Raw genomic sequence first — 25,268 nt, 5'->3', positions numbered from 1 at the left:
AAAATGAACTAATACAGTAAATTGGTACCAGAAGTGGGATGTTACTGAAAGGTAACTGAAAATGTGGAAGTGAGTTCGGAACTGGGTAACAGGCAGAGGTTGGAACAGTTTGGAGGGCTCAGAAGGAGACAGGAAAATGTGGGAAAGTTTGGAAGAGACTTCCTAGAGACTTGCCCAAATTATTGATAGTGATATGGACAATAAAGTGCAGGCTGAGGTGGTCTCAGATGGAAATGAGGAACTTGTTGGGAACTGGAGTAAAGGTGACTTCTGTTACGTTTTAACAAAGATACTGGTGGTATTTTGCCTCTGCCCTAGAGATTTGTGGAATTTTGGACTTGAGAGAGGTTATTTAGGGTATCTGGTGGAAGACATTTCTTTCTTTTTTTTCTTTCTCTTTCTTTCTTTCTTCTTTTTTTTTTTTTTTTTTTTTGGTCTGAGGGGGTTATTTTAAAAGACCTGTCTTCAAGTTCATAAATTCTTTCTTTTGCTTGACTAGTCTATTGTAAAGCTGTCAATTATATATTATATGTCTTTAAATGATTTCTTCTAGGATTTGTGTTTGGTTCTTTGTAAGGCTGTCTATCTCTGTTGAATTTCTCATTCAGATCATGAATTGTTTTCCTGATGTTTGTTTTTTGTATTCATTATCTGTGTTCTCTTGCATCTCACTGAGTTTCTTTAATATCATTCTTCTGATTTTTTTTTCAGGCGTTTCATAGATTTTCTTTTCATTGGAATCTGTTGGTGGAGAATTATTGTGCTTCTTTGGAGATGTTATGTTTTCTTATTCATATTTCTTGTGTCCTTATGTGACTATCTGTGCGTCTGACATAACAGTCACTTCTTCCAGTTTTGTGGATTGGCTTTTATAGGGGAAGGACCTTTTCTTATACCTGTATCTACAGTGTTCATTGAGTAGAGCACTTTGGCTTTGATTGTGGGTGGACGCAGTGGTATCGTCTGCATATAATTGCTGCAGTTGTAATTGGCTTCAGTGGTGTCTGTGAGTTATTCAGTGGCTCAGACTGCAGTTGTTATTGGAGGCCGTGGTAAGGCTTGCTGGGGATGGGGATGCCGCAAAGTCTTGTCCTTCGGCATCAGTGGTAGTGGTGGTGGGCCAGGTGTGTCAGTACTTGGAACCATGGGCAGCAGATGTGGGCACTGATGATAGCCTGTCTGGGTGGGCCAATCCCTGGGCCTCTAGGTGGCTTCTTTGGTTGCTGGCAGTGGCAGCAGTGGGCCAGGTTTGGGCAGGTGGGCCGTTGGGTTCCTAGATGGTGTGTGTGTCAGGCTGATCTCTAGTTCCCCAGATGATGTGTGCAGGTTCTAGTGGTGGGTGGGCAGGCATATCCTCAGACCTCTCAGCAGTAAGTGTGAGCACTAGCTCTGGAGACAGGGTGAGTCAATCTCCAGGCCCCCAGATGGTGCGTTCAGACACCAGCATATTCCTATGTGTTTCTAGATAAAAGAATTTTTCAGAAAAGCTCAGCATATAGCCTATTAATACAACTTACCCATATCAGCTCTGCATGAGGAGAAAGGGGAATTCCCTGGGTAGAACAGTCAGAATGGAATCACAGATAAGTTTGAACCAGTCACTGGTAAGGGGGGTTAGGCTAAAATGATAGACTCAGAATCTAAACCTTAGACTAGGGAATGGCAAACTTTTTCCATAAAGAGGCAAATGGTAATATTTTAGGCTTTTGGTCCGTATGACCTCTGTTGCAGTGACCCAATTGTGCCATTGTAGCATAAAAGCATATATAGACAATGCATAAATGAGTGAACCTGGCTTTATTTCAATAAAACTTGATTTCTGCAAACAGAGGGCCAGAATTGGCCCTTGGTCTATAGTTTACCAACCCTGTTTAGACAAGTCACAATTTATTCCCTCGGGCTAGGCCAACTCTTTTCTAAAAAAGAAAAAAGGCAACCTGCTATCAGAATAAAATAAGGGTTCTATTAAAAAGGAAGAAGAGGCTGGGTGGGGTGGCTCATGCCTATAATCTTAGCACTTTGGGAGGTTGATGCAGGAGGGCCGCTTGAGGCCAGGAGTTTGTAACCAGCCTGGGCAACATAGTAAGACCCTGTCTCCACAAAGAATAAAGAAATTAGACAGGCATGGTGGCACATGCCTGTAGTCCTAGCTATGTAGGAGGCTGAAGTGGGAAGATTGCTTGAACCCAGGATTTTGAGGTTAAAGTAATCTCTGACTGTGCCACTGTACTCCAGCCTGGGCAAAGAGTGAGACTCTTGTTTTTTTTTTTTTGTTTTTTAAAGTTGGTTAGGGCAGGTTGGAGAAGAAATAAAGTATTTCTGGGTAGGTAACTACCAGAAATACTTCGGATAGTGTCAGGCCAAACTAGCTCTCTAGTCTTATTCCATGTAAATAAAGGCAATTAGAAGATCTCCATCTAGCTATTAAAAATCGGTTAAAGTCTACAGAGATAAAGGATGATGACCCTTGTATCAGTTAGTTGTTGTCACAGAATGCTGCATACCAAGTCACTCCAAATCTCAGTGGCTTAATACAACAGTTATTTATTTTCAAGGTTCTGTGAGTCAGCTGAGGATTGGCTGATCCAGCATGGGCATGTCTGGGAAACTCTCCTTTGCTCTGGTTGTTTTTTATCTTCTGCTGAAAGCAGCAGGCTGGCCTGGGTTTGCTCTCATGGCGATAGCAGGAGTGAGTGAGCACAAGTGAATACACACTTTCCAAGTTTTTGGTCACGCAGATTAATATTTCATTGGCCAAAGCTAGACACATGGCCAAACCCAATATTATGGGCTGGAGAAACATACTCTGAGTCTTCAGTGGGAGCAGCTGCAGAGTCAAATGGCTGAGTCTTAGATACAGAGAGGACATGAATAGCTGGATCCATTAATGTACCTTCATCAACCACAACCCTCTCACTGGCAATACAATAAAATAAATATTTGTCAAACGCACTTGTGCCTGAATGCTTCTTCTGGCAGCAGCCCAGGCAATGGGGGCCTGACTGGGGAGGGACCACAGCAGGGACTTGTTGTCCTGCAGATCTGGGTGTAATTGTGTACGGCAGACTCCACACTGACCTCGGCTGACTTGCTTTGTCCTGCGCCCCCAGGGGACAATGATTGGCTAATTTTATTTCTGAATAGTTTTGACAGAATTGTTTTCAGGAGCCTAGGAAGCAAGTCAGTTGTAGATTTGAATTTTGCTGGGGGTCAAATTTGTTGAATATATACAGTCTTTTACATGCTGACACTTATTTCCGTACCACAAAGAAGGCCACCTATTAAGAGGCTGCTGTGAAATTCCTTTGCCCTGTGAACTCATAAGCTGTGTCTGTGTGGGGGGCACACACTTGTTAGAGCTATTTCCCTTTATAATAGCATTAGCCAACATTCTAAATGAATGCAGGAAATTAAATAGTCTTCCCCAGATAGGTACTTTGCCCTTCTAAAGTGAATTACGCATTGTAAAATAAAACACAGTCACGTTAAAAAAAATAAAAAGGTGTGTGTGTTCGGTTGGTCTGGCTTCAGCAAAGATAATACTTGCCTCCAGAGTGGAAGATCTTTGTAATTCATGGTATTGCATATGGCAGCCCCACATCTTGTTTTCTCTTCTTCTTTTTTTTTTTTAACTAAATGAGTTGACAGTTTCATTTTCATATTTCCCAATACAAATGAAAACTGCATCTTTTTTTGTTTCACGTCTGCCTTCCAAAGCTATTCTCTTTTTTGAGACGGAGTTTCGCTCTTGTTACCCAGGCTGGAGTGCAATGGCGCGATCTTGGCTCACCGCAACCTCCACCTCCTGGGTTCAGCCAATTCTCCTGCCTCAGCCTCCTGAGTAGCTGGGATTACAGGCACGCGCCACCATGCCCAGCTAATTTTTTGTATTTTTAGTAGAGACGGGGTTTCACCTTGTTGACCAAGATGGTCTCGATCTCTTGACCTCGTGATCCACCCGCCTTGGCCTCCCAAAGTGCTGGGATTACAGGCTTGAGCCACCGCGCCCGGCCAAAGCTATTCTCTTTGATAGGGCTGGGGAGCACGTCTTTCTTAGGCTGTTAAGAAAACCGGCATCACAGCATCATGATCTCCTGGTGAAGCAGAACAGGTAATATAAAACTATTAGATCAATCCTCCCCTGTATCCTTATCTGTCTTGTCCAGTCATTCCAGGCTGAATGGGCACCAGGATGGGATGGGCAGGAGGTCTTATCATTGGACGTCCAAGCATGATTGGCAGGTGACCTTCCATAGGCGGCCGCATTCCAGGAGCAGGTCCCACGGGTTTCATCCCAGGAGGTGGAGGGCCCATTGCTGGCATCATGGGAGGGCCCCTCATGATGCAGGGATGCCTGCATCATACCAGGGAGAGGAGGACCCAGAAGACTGGGGGGAGGTGGTATCATCGCCCCTGCAGAAGGAGGAACAGAGGATGGAGTAGGAGGTATCTTTCCTTGTTGCAGGGCAGCCGTTGTTTCGTCAGTCAGGCTCTGAGCCCGCTCCCCCATCTGTCATCTTTCGCATTCTGCTCGTGTTTCCTACCACTGCAGTGTGCCTGTCTCACAGACAGAGGGTCATGGGAGAGGTATGCACTGCGGCGATCACAGTAAAACTGGGGCATGTTGCAGGCCTTGTGCAGGTTAGAGCGATTTCTCTTCCTTGTTTTAGTTCCCCCTTTTTTTTTTCTTGGAGACAGAGTCTTTGCCCAGGCTGGAATACAGTGGTGTGACATCAGCTCAGTGCAACCTCAGCCTTCTGGGTTTAAATGATTCTCCTGCCTCAGCCTCCCAAGTAGCTGGGATTACAGGTACCTGCCCCCACTTCCAGCTAACTTTTTTTTTTTTTTTTTTTTTTTAGTAGAGATGCAGTTTCACCATGTTGGCCAGGCTGGTCTTGAACTCCTGACCTCGTGATCCACCAGCCTTGGCCTCCCATAGTGTTGGGATTACAGGCATGAGCCACTGCACCTGGCTCTTCCCTTTTCTTAACAAATTTAAGTTGCTGAAAAAGAGTAGGTGAATATATGTGAATGTCGATTTTTTTTTTTTTTTTGAGACAGGGCCTCACCGTGTCTCACCACTTGATCCACCCAGGCTGGTGTCGAGTGGTGCTATCATAGTTGTCTGTAACCTTGAACTCCTGGGCTCAGTGATCCTCCCATCTCAGACTCCCATGAGTAGGAGTACAGACATGTGACACCATACCCAGCTAATTTATTTTTTTTGTTTTTGGTAGAGACAGGATCTCTTTATGTTGTTCAAGCTAATCTTGAACTCATGGCTTTAAGCTATCCTTCTGCCTTGGCCTCCTAAAGTGCTGGTGTAAATCAATATGCCCAGCTGAACAGTGAATTTTTGAAACTATTTTTGGAGAAGTGGAGGTTTTGGCGACTTCATTGATTTAGTTTCAGCAAATAGTCATGGGATGCCTCTTGCATCCTAACACTATTGGGGCTGAGAATATGGGAATTAGCAAAAGCAGGCATGGTTGCTGCCCTCAGAGTGGACAGTTTAGCCCTGTGCTATCCAGTAAGGCAGCACTGGCCACGTGTGGCAACTGAGCACTTGAGACGTGGTGAGCACCAACTGAGATGGGCGGGAAGTGTCAAATACACATTAGATTGCGAGGACGTAATATCAAAAATAAGGCAAAGTATCTTGTTAATATTAAAAATATTTTATACATGTTGACATGGTATTTTGGATAAATTTGTTTCAATATGTGATGTTATTCCAGTTACTTTCGCCTCTTTTGTTTTACTTTTTAAAACATGGTTACTACAAAACGCAAAAGTAACCGTGGCTTGCATCGTGTTTCATCATATTCAGTGTGGCCACTGAGGGTCTTAGAGGGGTTATGAGCATTAGGTTGAGGGTGAGCCAGATCACCGTCAGTTGCTCTGAAAGAGAAGCAAAGGGCGTGAAGAGAACGTGTGAATGAGGACAGGGAGCTGAGTCTCGGATGGTGAAGAAAGGGTTCCTTACAGAGTCTGGTGATTCCTCAGAAGGTTAAACCTGGAGTTATATGATGCCACACTTGCACTCCATTTTATGACAGAAATGAAAATATATGTCCGCACAGAAACTTGTACACAAATGCTCATAGCAGCATTATTTATCATAGTGCCAAAGTGAAAACAACACAAATGTTTGTCTGCTGACAAGTAGATAAATGGAACATGGTTTGATGATGCAATGGAATAGCTGTCAGTCATCAAAAGGAATGAAGCACTAACACATGCTACAACATGGATGAACCTTGAGAATATTATACTTAGTGGAAGAAACCACTCACAAAAGGCCACATATCATAGGATTCTATTTATATTAAATGTTCAGAACAGGCAACTCTGTAAAGACAAAAACCCCATCTTACTAAAAATACAAAAGTTAGCTGGGCGTGGTGGCACACATCTGTAATCCCAGTTACCTGGGAGGGAGGCTGAGGCATGAGAATCGCTTGAACCCAGGAGGTTGAGGTTACAGTGACCTGAGATTATGCCACTGTACTCCAGCGTGGGTGACAGAGACTCTGTCTCAAAAAAAAAAAAAAAAAAAAAAAAAAAAAAACAAAAACCAAAAACCAAAAAACAGTAGATGAGTGCCGGGGTTTAGTAGCAAGAGGAAATGGCAGGTAACTGCTAATGGATACAGTGTTGCTTTTTGGGGTGATGAAAATGTCTTAAAATTAATCATGGTGGTGGTTGCCCAGCTATGTGAATACACTAAAACCACTGACGTGTTTACTTTAAATGGGCAAATCATACGGTACCTGAATTATATTTTAATACATATGATTTATTAAATATAATTTGTATTTAATTGTTGTATTAAAAAAGTAAAATCTTCATTGAAGAAATGACCCTTAAGGAGAGACCTGGAGAGTGAGATGAGTTAACCAGGTAGAGAAATGAGGAACAGCATTTCAGGGTGAGAAATAGCATCGTGAAATCCCTGAGGTTGCAAGGCACAGAGCTGATTTAAGGGATATTTTTTTTTTTTTTTTTTTTTTTTTGAGATGGAGTTTCGATTTTGTCACCCAGGCTGGAGTGCAGTATTGTGATCTCAGCTCACTGCAACCTCTGCCTCCCAGGATCAAGCGATTTTCCTGTCTCAGCCTCCCGAGTAGCTGTGCTTACAGGTACCTGTCACTACAGCTGGCTAATTTTTGGATATTTAGTAGAGACAGGGTTTCACCATGTTGGCCAGGCTGGTCTCGAACTCCTGACCTCAGGGGATCCACCCACCTCACCTCCCAAAGTGCTGGGATTACTCGCGTGAGTCACTGTGCCCAGCCAGATTAAAGGGACTTTCTAGAGGTTCGTGTGGCTGGAAACTGCAGGGCAAGCGAGAGAATTAGAAAACGAGGCTGGAGAAAGAGTGGGGCTGGTCATGTGGGGTCTCACATGAGAGTGCTGGAACTTCACATGAGTAGTCCCACCTTGGGCATCCACTTAACTACTCTGCGTCCCAGCTTCCCCTGCTGGTGAAATAAGCAGCGGATGTAGGGATGAACCGAGATACAGCGTGTGCTCAGTAAAGGTGAGCTTTTATCATTGTTAACCCACAGAGCAGTGGGAGCCATTGAAAGTGAATGCTCTGTTTGGATGCGCCTTCTGAAATGATTGCTTTGGTCTCTGTGACGAGTGCAGATTGTAGCAGGGCCAGGGAAAAAAGGAGAGGCCAGTTAGGAAGCATTTGCAGTGAAACAGCTGGAGATGATGGTGGCTTGGTTTATGCTGGTGTCAGGAGAGTGGCTGAGGAGTGAATGGATTTGAGAAAGATCTGGGAGGTAAAACTCACGTGACTTGGTCACTGAATGTGAGCAGGGTGGGCCAGAGGGATGGCGAGAAAGAACGAGAACAGAAATATGTTGCTAAGTGGGACCTCCAGCCTGAGGTTACTTGAGGTCCATTTGTGAAGAGGAGTGTGTGTGTATGATGAAGATGTCTACACTTGGAAGGGCCATTTGCAGTACTTTTTTCTTTTTCTTACAGCCAACAACTCCTCTCTATACCCTAAACATAGGAATTTTTTTTTTGCCCTAATTTATCACAGAGAGATGGGCATTCATTTGCTTTCATGAGAAATGCAGAATGCCATTAAAAAGGCATATTAAATTAATCTGGATTGCTGTGAGGGAGGTAAAACTGTTCAGATGTGCTCCAGTGTTACTCTAATAGTTTGGTCTAAACCCATGTCTGGCCTGCGGCTCTGAAGGTTGACTCCCAGCTTGCTTTCTTTTGAAAGATCCCAGTAACAAGCACATTTGGTATTTTCAGCCAAACCCACTTTGTTTAGCGAAGGAAAAGCCGAGGAGTCCCTCTTTTGTTTTTCCCCCAAATCAGTTGACAGAAATGTGGCTGGGAGCTTCATTGCTGATTTTCTCAGTGTTAATATTGCTGTGGAAAGCCTGTACCAACCCTCAGCCATGTTATTAATCCACAATTCCAGTATGGGCTATGATTTGTTTTTCCTTTGAGTGGTACAACCTTACTTTCCATTAAAACTCAATGCAAATAGATGCTCATACACCAAGATCACTCCCCCGACTGGGTTGGGGGAGGGCAGTGGGAGGGGAAGTCAAAGGCTAGTTTGGTATTCATATCGGAGTTGTTTTTAAAAGCACATTTCTCTCAAATTAACCCTGGGGTGTCCCACTGTGACTTGGGCAAAGCTTTGAATTTTCTGGAGGTGGACAGTCAAACTTCAAATAAAATTTGGAGGCCGGGCACAGTGACTCACATGTGTAATCCCAGCATTTTGTGAGGCTGAGGTCGGGGGATCACTTGAGGCCAGGAGTTCAAGACCAGCCTGGGCAACATGACGAGACCCCGTTTCTACTAAAAATACAAAGATTAGCCAGGCATGGTGGTGTATGCCTGTAATCCTAGCCTCTTGGGAGGCTGAGGCAGGAGTATTGCTTGAACCTGGGAGGCAGGGGTTGCACTGAGTGGAGATCACACCATGGCACTCTAGCCTAGGTGACAGTGAGACTCTGTCTCAAAAAAATTAAAAATACAAGAATTTGTAAAGTCAAGTTGGGCCCGTGACTGAGATCAAGTTGTGATCCTATGGTTGGTCTCTTTATACATCAAGGGAAAATGAAATATCACTAATATTTTCTAAATGACCTCTCATTTGGATTCTCTAGCTCCTCTGTCCCACCCCATGCCACATATCAGCTGGCTGAAGATAAAATTGGTCATGCTGTGTTGAGATTGGGGTTGCTGTGATTATACCTCATCCCCACCCCTGCTCGGCATCCACAAATAGTCATCTTCAATGAAACGTCCCTCCTGCCCCTGGCTGCCTTATTTTATCCAACCATAACCACTGCTTGTCAGTGGATCTCAACCTTGTCTGCACCTTGGAATTTCCTGGGGAGTTGAGGCAATACCAAGGCTCTGTCTCACTTAGCGTGATGTTTTCAAGGTCCATCCACATTGTGGTACATACCAGAATTTCCATTGCGTGGATACAGCACGTTTTATTTATTCATTTATCAATCAAATGGCCATTTTGGTTGTTGCTACCTTTTGATCATTATATGTATTATGTGATTCCATTTATGTGAAGTGTCCGGAACAGGCAAATCTATAGAGGCAGAAAGCAGGTAAGTGGTTGCCAGGAGCTGGTGGAAAGGGAAGGGGATGGAGAGTTGCTTGATGGGTCCAAGTTTTTTTTTTTTTTTAAGAGGTTAATGAAAATGTTTTGGAACTAGGCAGAGGTGATGGTTGCTTAGTGTTTTGAATGTATTTAATGACGCTGAAGTGTATCTTTTCACACAGGGTCTTATAAGTTATGTGAATTTTGCCTCATTAAAAAAATACTGCCAGGTGCAATGGCTCATACCTGTAATTGCAGCACTTGGAGTGGCTGAGGTGGGTGGATCACCTGAGGCCAGGAGTTCGAGACCTGCCTGGCCAACATGGCAAAACCCTGTCCCTGGCTCTACTAAAAACACAAAATTAGCCGAGCATGGTGGTGCACACCTATAATCCCAGCTACTCCAGAGGCTGAGGCAGGAGAAAGGCCTGAACCCGGGAGGCAGAGGTTGCAGTGAGCACAGATCGTGCCACTGCATTCCAGCCTGGGTGACAGAGCAAGACTCCATCTTAAATGACACAAAAACAGAACAAAAAATACTGATGCCCATATTCCATCCCCAAGAGGTTCTTTAGGAATTGATCAGGGATGCAGAGCCTGGGCACTGGGATTTTAAAATCTCCGCAGCTGATTCTGATGTGCAGCTGGGGTTGACAATCTCCTTCTGGAATGAACTCGTTCATGTTTTACTTGTGTTCTGTTCTAGTCTCTAGCATGCCCGTGCCTTTCTGTTTCCCTTCACATCTTTGGGGGGTAATTTTTACAGTGCAGTCTGATGACCTGCTGTCTCAAAATGCACTGGGATCCCTCTTGACCAGGTGGCTCCCTGTGTCCAACTCTGAGCTACCAAGTCAGAGTCTTGTGGGTGGCACCTGGGACTGTACATATTAAACAGTCAGTGACTGAGACCTGTTTCTGAACACTCCTAGTTTTCCCTTGTGTTTGCCCTTTCATTTCACATTGAGATCCTTTTGTGTGCTGACCACTGGACTGATGCATGTGGACATACCATGAAAAAGACAATCCGGGTGCAGTGGCTCGTGCCTGTAACCCCAGCACTTTGGGAGGCCTAGACAGGTGAATCACTTGAAGCTGGGAGTTTAAAACCTGCCTGGCCTACATGACAAAATCCTGTCTCTACCAAAAATATGAAATTAGCCAGATGTGTTGAAACGTGCTTTGATCCCAGCTACTGGGGAGGCTGAGGCTGCAGTGAGCTGAGATTATACCATTGCACTCCAGCCTTGGTAACAGAGTGAGACTGACTAAAAAAAAAAAAAAAAAAAAAAAAGGCAGAGGTGGTCCTTCCTTTCTGTAGCACTCAGTAAATCAAGAAAGCTCACAGGTGTATGTAGCTGGGGTCACATGCTTAACATGCATATTGAAAGCATCTGGGTAGGAGGAGAACAGTCATCACCCCCTGGCAAAACTGTCTCTGAGGACAGGTCTCCCTGGGGAGACTGAGACCACAACTCTGAAATCAGAGTTGAAATCCAAGTTCTAAATTTCCTTTAGTAATGTAAATTACCTAAGACAGTTTTTGTATTATGTGTTGCTGTGCCACAAAATTGCCGTAAACTCTGTGGCTTGAGACAGCACACATTTATCCCGGATGGTTTGTGTGTGTCATCAATCCAGGCGTAACTTAGCTGGGTTCAGTGCAGGGCTGCAGCCCTCTGTCAGCCAGGGCTCGGTTCTCATCTGGAGGCTTGACTGGGGATGGGTTGGCTTCCAGGCTCATCTGGCTGTTGGCAGCATTCAGTTCCTTGCAGGCTGCTGCACTTAGGGTCTCAGATTCTTGCTGCCCTCGGCTTCCTGCCACATGGGCACCTCTACCTGGCCACTCATGACATAGCCACTTGCATCTTCAAAACCAGCAAGCCAGACAAACTCCTAGTAAGACAACTTCGCATCCTAACATAATCACATACATCTCGTCACCTCTGCCATTTTCTCTTGGTTATAAGAAAGTTATAGGTCCCACCCACATTCACAGGGAGGGGGTTATACAAGGATGTCAGTACGAGGATGGGGGACATCTGGGTGTCTTAGTTTTCTCTACATAGAATGGGGATAATTATGCTTTTTCCCTCCAGGACTATAATGCGTATGAAATGAGAAGATGCGTGAATACCCCTTATCAGGGAGTGAGGACTTCATAAATATTAACTTCATTGTTACTTATTATTACTACCATTGATAATATCATCAGGTTGACACTGGTCATTGGTGTCCTGCCTGTGAAAGGCGTCTCCCTCCGTTGTTCCAGGTTTTTCCTGAGCTTCTCCTGTGTTCTCATAGATGTCTTCTTCATCCAACCTTGGAAATATAATCTTGAGCCCTGAATCTTTTTTCCAATTGGACTTGTCTGAAGCATGCACTAAACTATCTGGGTGTTCAGACTGGGTGTAGCATTTTATAAAAAGCAACATCTCCATTCATGTTGGATGCATCTTTGAGGGACTATGTTTCTGGTGGCCTCTCATGACTTGGTCTCTTCCTCATTTAGGATTCTTTGCTAGAACAGCAGGAGACAGTTTCCCATCCCGTGTTATGAGTCTGCATTCCAGTTTCCCAAGTGGGAAATGTTTACATACTCAGAACCTATCAAATCTATTTAATTGAAAAATATGTGAATGCTCTGGGCTAGAGACTGTGCTTGGTTCAAGGGATCTGGAAACATCAGCAAGACAAATCCTTGGTTCTCCCTGAGCTCACAGTTCAATGGAGGAATTTGTCTTTTTTTTTTTTTCTGAGGCAGAGTCTCACTCTGTCGCCCAGGCTGGAGTGCAGTGGCGTGATCTCGGCTCACTGCAACCTCTACCTCATGGGTTCAAGCGATTCTCCTGCCTCAGCCTCCTGAGTAGCTGGGATTACAGGTGTGCATGACCACGCCTGGCTAATTTTTGTATTTTTAGTGGAGATGGGGTTTTACCATGTTGGTAAGGCTGGTCTCAAACTGCTGACTTCGTGGTCCACCTGCCTCGGCCTCCCAAAGTGCTGGGATTACAGGCATGAGCCACCACATCCACCTGGAATTTACCATTTAATTAATTGATTATTATTATTTTTTTAACAATAGAGCTCTTAAACATATTCCTCCTATCTGGCATTTTATATTCTTTGACCAACATCTTTTCCCCTCCCACTGCTCCTGGCAACCACCTTTATATATATATATATATATATATATATATATATATATATATATATATAAACATCTCTGAGTTCAACTTTTTGGATTCCACATGTATTTGAGATCATGTCGTTATTTGTCTTTCTGAGCTTGGCTTAGTTTGCTTTTTGTAATGTCCTCCAGGTTCATCTGTGTTGTTGCAAATGACAGGATTCTCTTCTTTTTAAAGGCCAAATAGTATTCCATTGTGTATATATTCCCTATGCATTCATCCATGATGGACACGTAGGTTGCTTATATGTATTGTAAGTAGTGCTTCAGTGAACCTGAGAGTGTAGATATCTCTTCAACAGACTGACTTCAGTTCCTATGGATACATGCCCAGATATGTGATTGCTGGATCATATGGTAGTTCTTTTTTTTTTTTTTTTTTTTTTTTTTTTTTTTTTTTTTTTTGAGAGACACAATCTCTGTCACCTGGCTGGAGTGCAGTGGCATGATCTCAGTTCACTGCAACCTCCAGCTCCTGGGTTCAAGCGATCCTCCTGCCTCACCCTCCCCAGTAGCTGGGACTACAGGCACGCACCACCACGCCTGCCTGATTTTTGTATTTTTAGTAGAGTAGAGATGGGCATTTCACCATGTTGGCTAGGATGGTCTTGATCTCTTGACCTCAAGATCCACCCGCTTTAGCCTCCCAAAGTGTTGGTATTACAGGCGTGAGCCACCGTGCCCTGCTGGTATTTCTGCTCTTAATTTTTTGAGGGAACGCTGTAGTGTTTTCCATAATGGCTGTACTAGTTTACGTCCCCGAGACAGCATGCGAGCATTCTCTTGCATCCTCACCAACACTTGCTATCATTTGTCTTTTTTATCATAGTCATTCTAATGGGTGTCAGGTGATAGATCATTATAGCTTTAACTAACATTTCCTTGCTAATCAGTGATTTTAAACATTTTTCATATACCTGTTGGTCATTTGTATGTCTTCTTTTGAGAAATGTCTACCCAGATCATTTACCCATTTCTTGAGTCATTTTCTTGCTATTGAGTTGTTTGAGTTCCCTATATATTTTGGAGCTCCTTATATATATTCTAACTTTGTCCGATGTATGGTTTGCAAATATTTTCTCCCATCCCATAGATTGTTTCTTCAATGGAGGAGTTTAGACTTGAGGCCACTGTGTCTCAATTTACGACAAATTACTGGTTGCATGTAAGGTTTTAGGTGGACCAATAGCTGATTGTAGGCGCTACACAGGTTTGGTATTAAATATTTTAATCACACTGTGATACACTTATTCCCTTTTGAATTCTCTTTGATCTGTATGAATAGGCCAGAAACAAAGTCTGTTAGATATTAATGTCTTTAACACTTTGTCTTCTCCCTTTTAAACACAGAAAGCAAGGTGTTGCCCAGATGCTTTTGTAGACAAAGGTGTCCAGCTAGAATTAAATACAAGGTTATTTTTTCATTGAATTAACTGTTTGCAGTCATAGCAATAAACAGTGAATCCTCTGGAAACAAATGTATTTAAATAAAAGAAGTGATCAGCTGCCCTTTGAACAAAAGGCAGCCACAGTTAAGCACCCATTGATGGTTGCTGTATCTACTGATGGTTTAAGAAAATTAGGAAGTTTGGATTTTTATGTGAAATTTTCTAATTATTGCATGTTACATCAAATAACAAATACCTTGTGGCTTAAACAAAATACATTGTAGGCAGCTGGTTTGTAACTTGTGTAGTGAGTAGTGTAACTAGAGACTGTATTTAATTTTGAATTAATAGTAAGATTAAATCTTGGGAGAGTGTTGGGGTGAATAAGTCTCAGAATGATGGCGTTTTGATTTCTAGAGCACTCCAAAATAAACCTTCCCTCCCTCGGTCCCTTCCTCCATTCCTCTCCTTTCATTTCATTTCATTTCATTATTTCTCTGCTATGCAGAGAGCTTCTCTTCACAAGTTGGCTGGAAACGTTGATGAAGACTGCCTGGTAAGGTAGAGGTTGGCTTGTTGGGACAAACAAAGGAAAAGAGGCAGAAAGAAAACCCAATGAAAATGATAACGAGAATGTTGAGAAATTCAGTATTTTGCAGAGCACAGACAGAACTGAGTTTGTGATAGCTGGAATTGTGTGTTCCGTGTGATTTTAAAAATATACATGTTAAAATGCACAGATCTTAAGCATTCAATTTGATGAGTTTTGACTTGCATACACTCACGCAACCATCGTGCCAAACAAAATTTAGAATGTTTCTTTGGCCCTGGAAAATTCTTTCATAGCCCTGTCACACAACCCTGTAGCTTTCCAGGGGCAATCACTGTTCTAACAATTTCCATCAGCATGGATTAAATTAATGAGGTCCTGGGATGGTAGTAGGCACCCCTTTGTGCCTGGCTTTTGTTGTTGCTGCTGCTGCTGCTCAAAAAGATGTTTTAGAAATCAATCCATATTGCGCTTATCAGTGGGTCTTTTTCTTTTTTGACATTTAGGTAAGTAGCAATTCACTGAATGCATAAGTTCATTATTCATTCATCTACCAGTCATTAGGCATTTGTTCCCAGTTTTTGCTTATTATGAATAAAACTTCTTTGAGTAAATATTTACCAAACTTTGTGTGAACATGTTCTCATTCTTTTAGGTAAATTCTCAGGAGCAGAATTGCTGAGTCATAGGGTAGATGTGTGTTTAACTTTATGAGAAACTGGTAAAGTTTTCCAAAGTGGTTTCACCCTTCTCACCAGCCACGTATGAAAGTCCCAAAGTGGTTTCACCATTCTTACCAGCCACATATGAAAGTCCCACTTGTTTGACATCCTCGCCAACGTCTGCCCTTGCCATTATTTTTGATTATGGCCATTTCTGTCATTGGTTTTTATATATTGACTTTGTATCTAGAAATATTTCTAAGTTAATTTGGTGAGCTTTTTGTGGATTTCTTGGGACTTTCTAATGTATACAATGATGTCATTTGCAAATAATGGTAGTTTTTCTTTTTCTTATAATTTTTATGCATGTTTTTAATTTTTTTTCCTATTGAACTAACTACGAATTCTAGTAAAATTGTGGATACACGTGGGGATAATGAATATTCTTGCCTTACTCCTGATCTTAAGGGAAAAACATTCATTGTTTTACTGCTAAATTTGATGTTAGTTATAGGTTTTCTTTAAATAGATGCACTTTATCATATTGAGGAAGTTTCTCTTTATTCCTAGTTTCCTGAGAGTTTTTATAAAAATCATGAATGAGTGTTAAATTTTGTCAAATCCTTTTTTTTTTTTTGCGTATATTGAGAAAATTGTAAGTTTTTTTTTTTTTTCCTTTTTTCTCTTAGTGTGTTAAATTACTCTAACTACTTTTTGGAATGATGAACCAATCTCACATTCCTCAGATAAATCTCATTTGGTCATATTATATTATCCTTTTAATAGATTGCTGGATTTCACTTGCAAGTATTTCGTTAAAGATTTTTGCATGAACTTTCATTAAGGATATATATATATGTGTGTGTGTGTGTGTGTGTGTGTATGTATGTATGTGTATATATATATATATATATAGTATGCACATATGCTGGTCTTAAAAATGGGTTGAAAGTATCCTCATCTCAGGACAAAAGGCCATAAGAATGATACAATGGATCTGGGGACTCGGGGTAAGGTTGGGAGGGGTGTGGGATAAAAGAGCACACACTGGATGAAGTGTATACTGCTTGGGTGATGTGTGTACCGAAATATCAGAATTCAACACCGACGAACTTTTGTAACCAAACACCACCTGTTCCCCAAAAACCTATTGAAATAATAATAAAAAAGAAAGTGGCCTCATCTCTACTGTTTTCTGAAATAATTTAAGTAATATTTGTTTGTTTGATTGATTGATTCATTGATTTTGAGATGGAGTTTTACTCTGTCACCCAGTCTGGAGGGCAGTGGCAGGATTTTGGCTCACTGCAACCTCTGCCTCCTGGCTTCAAGCAATTCTCTGCGTCAGCTTCCTAAGCAGCTGGCATTACAGGTGCTTGTCATCACGTCTGACTAATTTTGGTCTTTTTGGTAGAGATGGGGTTTCACCATCTTGGCCAGGCTGGTCTTGATTTCCTGACCTCGTGATCCACCCACCATGGCCTCCCAAAATGCTGGGATTATGGGCATGAGCCACCATGCTCAACCTTATTATTTAGTTTTTAAAGATTTGGACCAGGCATAGTGGCTCACACCTGTAATCCTAGCACTTTGGGAGGCCAAGATGGGCAGATCACCTGAGGTCAGGAGTTCGAGACCAGACTGACCAACATAGAGAAACCTTCTTTCTAATAAAAATACAACAAAATTATCCAGGCGTGGTGGTGCATGCCTGTAATTCAACTACTTGGGAGGCTTAGGCAGGAGAATTGCTTGAAACCCAGAGGTGGAGGTTGTGGTGAGCCAAGATCATGCCACTGCACTCCAGCCTGGGCAATAAGAGTGAAACTCCATCTCAAAAAAAAAAAAAAAAAGATTTGATAAAATTTGCCAGTGAAGTCATCTGGGACTGGACTTTTCCTTGTGGGAAAATGTTGAATTCTGAATTCAATTTATGTGATAACTGTAAAACTTTTCATATTTTCTAGCTGCTTTTTTTTTTGATTTTGGTACTTTGTGGTACTTTGTTCATTTTATCTAGGTAGTTGAATTTATTCACAAAATGAATGACATTTTTGAAAAACAAAATGTCATTCATTTTGTCTGTTTTATTATTTTGGTAGCTGTAGTGATGTTCCCTCTCTAACTGCTGGTATTGGTAAGTTTTTTTCTCTTTCTCTTTTTTGTCCTGATCACTCTTTTTGGTTTATTTTTGGTAGACAGTCCTTAAAATAGCTTCCAATAGTCTGCCTCTTGCTATCCACATCCTTGTGGAATCTCCTCCCTTCGTGCATTAACTGAAGTTAGCAACTCACCTCAAATGAATAGAGCATGGAGAAAGCAATGGGCTGTTACCTTTGAGACCAGTTTACAGAAAGACCCTTGCTTCCATCTTGTCTGTCCTTTCTAGCTCTCCTCCATGCTTGTTCTAATGGAAGCCAGCTAGGAGAGAATCCTGCAGCCAGTAGCCACTAAGGTCTTCAGTCCAGTAGCCTGCCCGTGTTTGCAGACTTCCAACAGCTATATAAGTGAGCTTGGATACAGCACTCTACCTCAGTAAATCCTTGAGATAACTGCCGCCTGGGCTGACATCTTGATTACGGTCTTATAAAAGAACCACATGGTATAGGCACCCAGATGAAACTCTGTAGAAACTGTGAGATAACAGATGTTTGTTTTAAGTCACTAAGTTTTAGGATAATTTGTTGTACAGCTATAGTTAGCTCATATAGTGTTTATTGATTTTATTCATTATTTTAAGAAACTAACTTTTGGTTTTGTTGAGTTTTTCTATTGTCCATATATTTTCTATTTCATTGATTTCTCTCTCATTTTTATTTTCTTTCTTGTAGTTACTTTGAGCTTGATTTGCTCTTCTTTAACTTCTTAAGGTTTTGGTTTAGAGCATTCATTTTGTAGCTTTCTTATTTTCTAATAGAAGCATTTAATGTCCTATATATCTAGGCTAGTGTTGGTTTATTTATATATCACAGATTTCAATATATTTTGTTTTGGCTATACAGTTCAAAATATTTTCCAATTCCCCTCATATTTTAGTCTTTGGGCATTTAGAAGTGAGTTATTTAATTTCTAAATATTTGGTAATTTTCTAGATAACTTATTTTTAGTGATTTTTAATTAAATTCTCTTGTCAGAGAAATCATCTTTTTGATTTCAGTATTTTGTAAGTTTAATGAGACTAGCTTTATGGAGCAACAGCATATGGTCTCAATGAGTGTTCCATGGGCACTTGAAAAGAATGTGTATTCTATAGTTTTTGGGTCTGTCATACTATAAATATCAAGTAGGTCAAGTTGGTTGATTGTGTCATTCAAATTTTATAAATGCCTACTAATATTTTCTGGTTGCTTTATCAATTACTTAGAATGAGGTGTTAAAAACCTTACAGAATTGTTGATGAATTTATCTTTCAATTATTGCATTATATATTTTGAAGCTCTGTTAATAGGTACAGCATATATATTTAGGGTTATTTTATCTTGTTTATAAATTGACCCTTTTATCATTATAAAATGACCATTTTTACTTCTAGTAATGCTTCTTGTCTTGAGATTTATTTTGTCTGATGTTATTCATGCCAAACCAGCTCTCAAACTCTTAATGTTTGGATGGCATATCTGAATAGTGTTTCCCACCTTTTTTAGTGTAATCTGTGTGTGTTGTATATTTAAATTGTATTTCTTATAAATAGCATATAGTTAATCTTGCTTTTATTGGTTTAATTTGTCAATCTGTGCCTTGTACATGGAGTGTTTTTTAGTCCATTTATATTTAATGTAATTATGGATGTGGTCAGGTTGAAGTCTGTCTTGGCTTTTATTTGTTGTTTGTATCCTCTGTTTTTTTGTTTTTCCTTTTGTCTTTTACCACCTTCTTTTAGCTTAATACATTTTTTCTAGTATTTTGTGCGTGTGTTTTTTGGGGTGTTGCTTTGGTTGATAAATAAAACTTCAAGTTATAAAATGACCTCTATTATTTGTGATTCAGGAATACAGCTGCCTTAAGCTTACACTCAGAGAGGCTGCTGGTCTTTACTGGAGTGGATGCTTCACTGGTTTTATTAATATTATCATCATGGTGTTGATGGATCCCTATAGCACAGGGCACATGGGATATTATCCCTATTCTCCCTGGGATTTTCTGTCAGGCTGTAACACATGAGCTGCATGGGCAGAGGATTATTTGCAGACAAGCCACACAAGGCTCAGTCTGCAGTAAATGCTAGTTTTTTGGAGTCTGTATTTCAGGTCCACGGTCAAGCTGTGTCTCTCTCTAGGGACTTCCAGACTTCTGTTTGCTGTCACCTCTCTTTCCATCACAGCTGCTCTCAGTCTGTTAGGAGGCAGGGAACATTCTGAAACCCTGGAGAAAAGCTTGCTGTGGGAGTCACAGATGCCAGTGTTTTAGATAAACTTCAGACATGCTTCTGATGTTGAGGGTCTTGATTCCAAACAGTGTGGGTCCCTTCTTCTCTCCCCGACCACGGTGCCCATTTTAGGAAAAAGGAAACAGGCCTTATAGGTGTTCAATTATCATTCACTCCATTCCTCTTCATTTTCTTTTGCTTTGTTTATGACTTAGATTAATTCTGAATCTCTTGTACCTGGACTCCTATGAAAATTCCAATAAAGCAAAAATGATTAAAATTGAATTGCCCATAGAAGCTGAGATGCCTTTTTTCCCCTGGAGCTAGGTTCAGCATCTAAATAAGTGGGCAGGCCCACACCCTGTAGATATCAGCCTTTCAAACAAGGCACAGTGGGAGTACCTGAGTTTGGATCCATAAATACGAAACAGGAAATCTTAAGTGGAACTTTTCTTTATGTTTTTTTTTTTTAAAATCCAATATGAGATTATAGCTTTGATCATAATTTAATTTTTAATTTCCATTTGAACTTTAATTTTACTTAAATTTCCTTCTGACAAATCTCCAAAGGAATATTTAAGTGACACAGCATAATGCTGGCAGATTATTCATATATCAGCCCTTAGGCTACCAAGGAAGGCTTCATCATCTCAGAGTGAGTTTTATTGGAATCCGTAGCTCACAAAATATTGCTTTCTGACAGCTCCTGTGCAGTAGAATTTAAAGGCTTAAGTTTTGGGAGGATTTACACATTGGTAGCATCCTCTGCTACACCTTTTAGGGACATTAAATCAGGAGGCTCCCCAGTGGTAGTCCTGTAGAAGGGTGTTCTCTAATCCTCCCACCTTTGTATTACAGGTATGTGGGGCTTGGAACAGCTCTTTATCCCCCTGCTTTTTGAACCTGATTGAGGCAACTGTGTTCTTCTGTCTTGGGTGCTTTAGGGGAGTTGAGTCTGTCTTGGTGATCTAAACATGGACACAGAATCCTATCCCAGTGCTGCAGAAAGTCAGCTGTTCTTTGTTCATTTGTGCCTTCACTTATTCATTGAATAAATGCCTATTAAGCGCCTCCTATTGCCAGATACTCTTCTAAGTCCTGGGGACATTAGTAGTGAATAAATCAGATATTGTTGCTCTGTTCATGGAGCTCATGGGCTAGCAGGGAAGACAAGAAATCAGACTTGTAAACATACAAATAAATCTATCATCACTGGGGATGAGAGCTATGAAGGAAATAATTTCTATGTGGAAGAGGAATTTCAGCTGGGATCTGGAGGACCGGTAGATGTTAGCCAGATAAAGTGTTCCCCCCGCCCCCCAAACGGTATAGAGAGATGTTTTCATTTGCATTTCTCCTATTCCCAGTGAATTTGAACCTCTTCATGACGGTACTGGCAATTTGAATCTTGTTTCATGAAATTTGCTTATTCATATCCTTTACCTATTTTTCAATTCTTTGTCTTTTGCTTATTGCCTTGGGGAAGTTTTGCCTTTCACAGTTAGGTTTTCAGCCACCTGCAGCTTGTGTGATGTAGTGTGTCTCAGGTGGGCTTTGCAAGGGGGCAGATAATGAATGAAGATCACCCTGTGTGAAGTCTGAACAGGTAGCCTTACAGAATGCTAGTTTGGTCAGATGAGCCTGGGACCAACTTGAGTACCACATGTTTCAGAATCAGTGAGGGAACCTATTTCACCTGCCACACTTAATTGCAGAAGCTGGGGCTCATATTAAAGAGAGATCAAGTGTTCCTCTTCTGAGCCTGGCACCACACAGGCTTTTATTGTGATCAGCAACATCTTGCTAGAGATTCTTCCCATGGAGTTCCTGAAAGACCTGCTTTCTCTCCTCTGCTGGGAGTCACTTACATCTGTGGAGAATGACTGATGAGGGGGGCTGGCAGGAAATGATAGGGTCTATTTTCCCCTCAACTCTGTATCTCTAGATGTTTCCCTTGACTCCTTTAAAGACCATGTTTTACCCTATTGATTAGCAAAGCAAAGCGGCTTTCAGAAACCTGCTGTTAGGGTCTGTGAGATTTTATTGAATCTTACTTCTCCATATTTCTTGCCCTTGCAAGAAATTTCTTGTGAAATTATTTTCTTGTGAAAAATGAAGCCTGCGGAAGAAGAAACGGGAAATCCCACAGATGCAGAAGCAAGATGGCACACGTGCAGAGGGACGCTTGTGGATGATGGGAAGCCATTTAGGATTTTAAACACGGAGTTCCACTTCAGTTTCAGGTTGGTGAGTAAGCCAGATGCGGTGGCTTATGCCTATAATCCCAACACGTCGAGAGGCCTAGGGGGGAAGATTGCTGTAGCCCAGAAGTTTGAGACCAGCCTGGGAACACAGTGAGACCCCATCTATAGAAAAATTAAAAAGTTAGTTCAGCATGGTGACACACACCTACATTCCCAGTTACTCAGGAGATGGAGGCAGGAGGATTGCTTGAGTGCAGTAGTTTGAGACCAACATGGGCAATGCAGTGAGATCCCCGTCTCTACGAAAAATATACACATACACAAAAATAACTAGGCATGGTGAAGTATACCGGTAGTCCCAGCGACTTGGAAGGCTGAGACGGGAGGATTGCTTGAGCCTAGGAGGTTGAGGCTGCAGTGAGCCAAAGTTGTGCTATTGCACTCCAGCCTGGGCAACATAGCAAGAACCTGTCACCCACAAAATAAATAAATAGAATGGTGAGTAAAGAAGACTTAAAACTTTCACTGATTTGGATAACAGCCCTTACCAATATGCCAGATACTCCCTTTCTGAGGGAAGAGGTCTAGAATTCGTTCATTCATTCATTCGTTCATTTGTTTGAGATGGCGTTTCACTCTTATCACCCAGGTTGGAGTGCAGTGGCATGATCTCAGTTCACTGCGACCTCCACCTCCTGGGTTCAAGAGATTCTCCTGCCTCAGCCTCCCAAGTAGCTGGGATTACAGGTACCCACCACCATGCCCAGCTAACTTTTATATTTTTAGTAGAGATGAGGTTTCACCATGTTGGCCTAGCTAGTTTTGAACTCCTGACCTCCACCTAGTCCTCCCAAAGTGCTGGGATTACGGGCATGAGCCACTGCGCTTGACTGCGGTGTTGTAGGATTCTGATAATTAGAGATTTATCATGAAAGACTGAGTTAAATGCATAGCAGTGCTCTGCAGAGCCAGGTAAGGTTGCTGCAGAGAGAGCATGCCCTTTCAGCCCTACGCTGGCTTGGACCATCTGAATCACTATATGCCCTGTATCTACTGGAGTTCCAGTCTGCTGTGTTCCGCAGGACCGTGAGGCAAAGCATCGCATCACTGCTGGGTCAGAGCAAGCTTCATTCTCCTCCACTTCCTTGCTGTCATCAGGGGTTGCGAGGATAATTTAGTGTAAATCAAGGAGAATCATGTCTAGAAGCAGCAGCCACTGGGGGTGAGGCTTATTTCACCTCCCTCATGACGGCATCTCAGCAGAACTTCGGTAATCTTGATTGGCTGGTTGGTGCACAGATATGAAATCAGTATTTTCACTTCAACTTAAGCCTCTCCATGGGGAGAAAACTCAAAACAAAAACAACAACAAAAACCAAAACCACCACCAACATGGCTGTTCTTGGGGCTTGGCAATGGAGTTGGTTACTCACTTATGAAATATCAGTGGTTAACGACTGTCATTGCTTTGCTTGCATTTCATGCTTGCGTGGTTTAGGGAGGCGTTTGACAAGTCCTGTTTCTGGGCACACACCAGGAGACTTCTTTGGCACTCAGGTGTGCGGACCTGGTTTTACTTCTCTGGAATCTGCTTCACACCCACCTGCCTAGTATTCTCTGGACTCCTCATTCTCTCCCTGTCATTTACCCCTCCCTCCCTCCATTTAAAAATAATCACAAAGGAAACACATGCTCATGGTGAAGTTAAAATTAAAACAGCAGAGAAGGAAGTAGAAGGAAAATGCCTCCTCCCATATCACTTCCCTTCCTTCCCCACTGTTTTCTGAGGGTGCCACATTCACCCCTGTTCATAGTGTCAGGGGCTTTATTCCAGACATTTTGATGCAGTTACTAACACATACCTGATCTCACACACAGGGAATTATGCACACATGTGCCCATACACATATGCCTAAGTGTCTCAGATTTTATTTATTCGTTTATTTTTATTTGTTATTACTTTTCAGAGACAGGGTTCCCTCTGTCACCTGGGTTGGAGTGCAGGCACCATCATACCTTACTGCAACCCTAAAGTCTAGGGCTTAAGCAGTCCTCCGACCTCAGCCTCCTTAGTAGCTATGACTGCAGGCATGTGCCACCACGCCTAGCTACTTTTTAAATTTTTTTTTATTTGTAGACATGAGATCTATGGTGTGGCCGTGTCTGGTCTCAAACTCCTGGTCTCAGGCAATCCTCCTGTCTTGGCCTCACAAAGTGCTCAAATTATAAGCTTGAACCATTGTACGTGACCATAATAGCTATAATTTAAAATGATCATGTCTGTGATTAAAAAATAAAGCAGTACTGAGAGGTTTATAATGAAAAATAATCAGCCCCCAGGGATGGTGGCCCATGCCTGTAATCCCAGCACGTTGGGAGGCCGAGGTGGGTGGATCACTTGAGGTCAGGAGTTTCAAACCAGCCTGGCCAACATTGTAAAATCCCATCTCTACTGAAAATACAAAATCAGCTGGGCATGGTGGCGGATGCCTGTAATCCCAGCTACTCAGGAGAATCACTTGAACCCGGGACGGGGAGGTTGCAGTGAGCCAAGATTGCACTACTATGCTCCAGCCTGGGTGACAGAGCGAGACGCCATCTAAAAACAAAAAAAACAACTCAGTTTCTGCCTTTGTCCATTCTTGAGGCAGCAACTTTGAATTCTCTTAGCTTCTACCCTCCAGTGGTGGTGATCCCCAAGGCTCAGATAATATGTATATCTTGCTGGTTCTTGATTGGCCAATTTCAGTCATTGTTAATTCAGATTTCTGGCTGTGATAGATGAGATTTAGCCTCATCTCAATCCCATGTCTCCCCTTCCTTTAACCTCAACAAATTGCTATTTTTACTATATTTGGTAGAATAAACAGAGTAAGATGATTTCGGCTATATGAATATTATTCTTTTCAGAGCCAACAGTACTAAGGTGACATTTTTGTTTCTTCTGGGGTTTATAGTTGCCTTTTTACTTTCAACTATTTGTCTTTGCTGTGTGTTACATATGTTTCAATATTTGTGTTATAGTAAGTATACAGTGAAGAATTTCCTCTCTCACATCTTTTTCTGGAGATATCACTGGCAGATTCCCAGTGCTCTAATTTGCCCTGCATGGCTGTTGTCCTGAGACCTCCCTGCTGAGTGCAGTGTGTTTTCAGCTCTGCCTTTGTCTCTCACCTCCCCTGGGCTTGGCTTGGCAGTTCCAGGTCTTAAGACGCTGTAGGGTTCTTGAAGGGGATCAGCTTTTTCCGTGGCTGATCCCTTTCCTTTCTCTTGTCTTGGCTAGAGTTTCCTCTACCCCACT

The 25,268-nt window shown here is 42.0% G+C and overlaps 1 protein-coding gene and 1 pseudogene across 1 annotated transcript in view; one reads left to right on the top strand and one right to left on the bottom strand.

The window, feature by feature from the left end:
- The window catches only part of RBFOX1 (RNA binding fox-1 homolog 1), a 2,539,409-nt gene that overhangs the window by 43,387 nt on the left and 2,470,754 nt on the right, over positions 1-25,268 (top strand).
- On the bottom strand, positions 4,150-4,623 carry LOC120367364 (U1 small nuclear ribonucleoprotein C-like; annotated as a pseudogene).

This window comes from Saimiri boliviensis, chromosome 12 (assembly GCF_048565385.1).
Source record: "Saimiri boliviensis isolate mSaiBol1 chromosome 12, mSaiBol1.pri, whole genome shotgun sequence".
Classification (NCBI taxonomy): domain Eukaryota; kingdom Metazoa; phylum Chordata; class Mammalia; order Primates; family Cebidae; genus Saimiri; species Saimiri boliviensis.
This window is presented reverse-complemented; position numbering and strand designations above follow the sequence as displayed.